Source organism: Anoplopoma fimbria, unplaced genomic scaffold, assembly GCF_027596085.1.
Source record: "Anoplopoma fimbria isolate UVic2021 breed Golden Eagle Sablefish unplaced genomic scaffold, Afim_UVic_2022 Un_contig_13038_pilon_pilon, whole genome shotgun sequence".
Lineage (NCBI taxonomy): Eukaryota > Metazoa > Chordata > Actinopteri > Perciformes > Anoplopomatidae > Anoplopoma > Anoplopoma fimbria.
Window position 1 is genome coordinate 319 of NW_026553483.1, and position 2,400 is coordinate 2,718.

Genomic DNA, 2,400 nt, shown 5'->3' on the forward strand with positions numbered 1-2,400 from the left:
CACACACCTGTCTATATAAGACCTTACAGCTCACAGTGCATGTCAGAACAAATGAGAATCATGAGGTCGGAACTGCAAGGAGCTCAGAACAGAGGTGTGGCAAAGGCACAGATCTGGCCAAGACTGAAAATTTCTGCAGCACTCAAGGTTCCTAAGAGCACAGTGGCCTCCATAATCCTTAAATGGAAGAAGTATGGGATGACCAGAACTCTTCCTAGACCTGGCCGTCCAGCCAAACTGAGCAATCGTGGGAGAAGAGCCTTGGTGAGAGAGGTAAAGAAGAACCCAAAGATCACTGTGGCTGAGCTCCAGAGATGCAGTAGGGAGATGGGAGAAAGTTCCACAAAGTCAACTATCACTGCAGCCCTCCACCAGTCGGGGCTTTATGGCAGAGTGGCCCGACGGAAGCCTCTCCTCAGTGCAAGACATATGAAAGCCCGCATAGAGTTTGCCAAAAAACACATGGAGGACTCCCAAACTATGAGAAATAAGATTCTCTGGTCTGATGAGACCAAGATTGAACTTTTGGCGTTAATTCTAAGCGGTATGTGTGGAGAAAACCAGGCACTGCTCATCACCTGCCCAATACAATCCCAACAGTGAAACATGGTGGTGGCAGCATCATGCTATGGGGGTGTTTTTCAGCTGCAGGGACAGGACGACTGGTTGCAATTGAAGGAAAGATGAATGCGGCCAAGTACAGAGATATCCTGGAAGAAAACCTCCTCCAGAGTGCTCAGGACCTCAGACTGGGCCGAAGGTTCACCTTCCAACAAGACAATGACCCGAAGCACACAGCTAAAATAACAAAGGAGTGGCTTCGGAACAAGTCTGTGACCATTCTTGACTGGCCCAGCCAGAGCCCTGACCTAAACCCAATTGAGCATCTCTGGAGAGACCTGAAAATGGCTGTCCACCAACGTTCACCATCCAACCTGACAGAACTGGAGAGGATCTGCAAGGAAGAATGGCAGAGGATCCCCAAATCCAGGTGTGAGAAACTTGTTGCATCATTCCCAAGAAGACTCATGGCTGTACTAGCTCAAAAGGGTGCTTCTACTCAATACTGAGCAAAGGGTCTGAATACTTATGACCATGTGATATTTCAGTTTTTCTTTTTTAATAAATTTGCAAAAATTTCTACATTTCTGTTTTTTTCTGTCAAGATGGAATTGCCTAGTGTAACTTCTGACGAAAAAATACTGAACTTTTTCGATTTTTAGCAAATGGCTGCAATGAAGCAAATGGTGAAAAATTTAAAGTCTGAATACTTTCCGTACCCACTGTATATTCATGTTGTGGAACTGCAAAACAGAAAAAGACCCTCATCACATACTGTGCAGTAGTTAAACGAGGTTACGGTTAATTGCTGTTAGACTAACACGTTGCACATATCTGTTATCAGGGAGCCCCAAAGGATTCGGCATCAGAGGCCGTCCAGGCAAAGCGAGCAAAAAGAAAGATGGAACGGGAGCGCAAGAAGAGGAAAGGAAAGAGTTCCGCTTGGAAGAAAGCGCCGAAGAAAGTGCCCAAGAGGCGCAGCCGGAGATTAAAAAAGGAAGAAGTCGTGCCCCGGTCGTGAGCAAAAGCGAAACCGCCATCGTCTTCAACAAGGTGGAGACGGTGGAAGAGGGATATTTAGACAAAATGCAGAGAAAGAAGAACAAGAAGCTGAGCATGAAGGGCCAGCTGACACCACTGACGGGGAAGAACTACAAGCAGCTGCTCACTCGCGTTGAGGCTCGCAAAGCAAAGCTAGAAGAGCTGAGGGAGAAGGACGAGGAAGGCTCGCGAGATGGAGGAGAAGATGAAGTGGACCAACGTGCTCTACAAGGCGGAGGGCCTCCACATCAAAGACGACGAGAACATGCTGCGCTCCTCGCTGAAGAAGAAGGAGAAGAGGCGCGATCAGAGGAAGAAGCAGTGGAGCGAGCGGGCGAGAACGTCATAGAGAAGATGCAGCATCGCCCAGGACAAGAGACGCAAGAACCTCCAGAGAAGCCAGCATGCCAAGGCCGAGAAGAAGAAGGACAGGGCGAGGAAGAGAGGCAGAGTGCTGCCCGAGGACTTGAAAAAAGCGACACTGTAGAGGAGGACTGTGTGTTATGTTGCCTTTTACGACACAAAAACATAGGCAATGTTTTAATGTTTTAAAGTAAATCTCCTTTTATGGCAGTATGATTTATTTACATGATATGAAAGCGTTACAGCTGCACGAATTGTACCTTATACCCTGTCGAGGAGTAATATGTGTGTAATGGTCAATAAAATGTGATCTTTATGATGAACATGAATGAGGACTCCTATTATTGAAATTATTTGTTTTACCAAATTTCATGTGACGATTAAGGGAGTAGCACGACATTGAGAAGACTGATACTATTAAAATATTCTCAATCT

The 2,400-nt window shown here is 46.4% G+C and overlaps 1 pseudogene; it reads left to right on the forward strand.

Moving 5' to 3' along the window:
* Positions 1-1,405: 1,405 nt before the first annotated feature.
* LOC129116561 (surfeit locus protein 6 homolog) lies at positions 1,406-2,132 on the forward strand (annotated as a pseudogene).
* Positions 2,133-2,400: the final 268 nt, after the last annotated feature.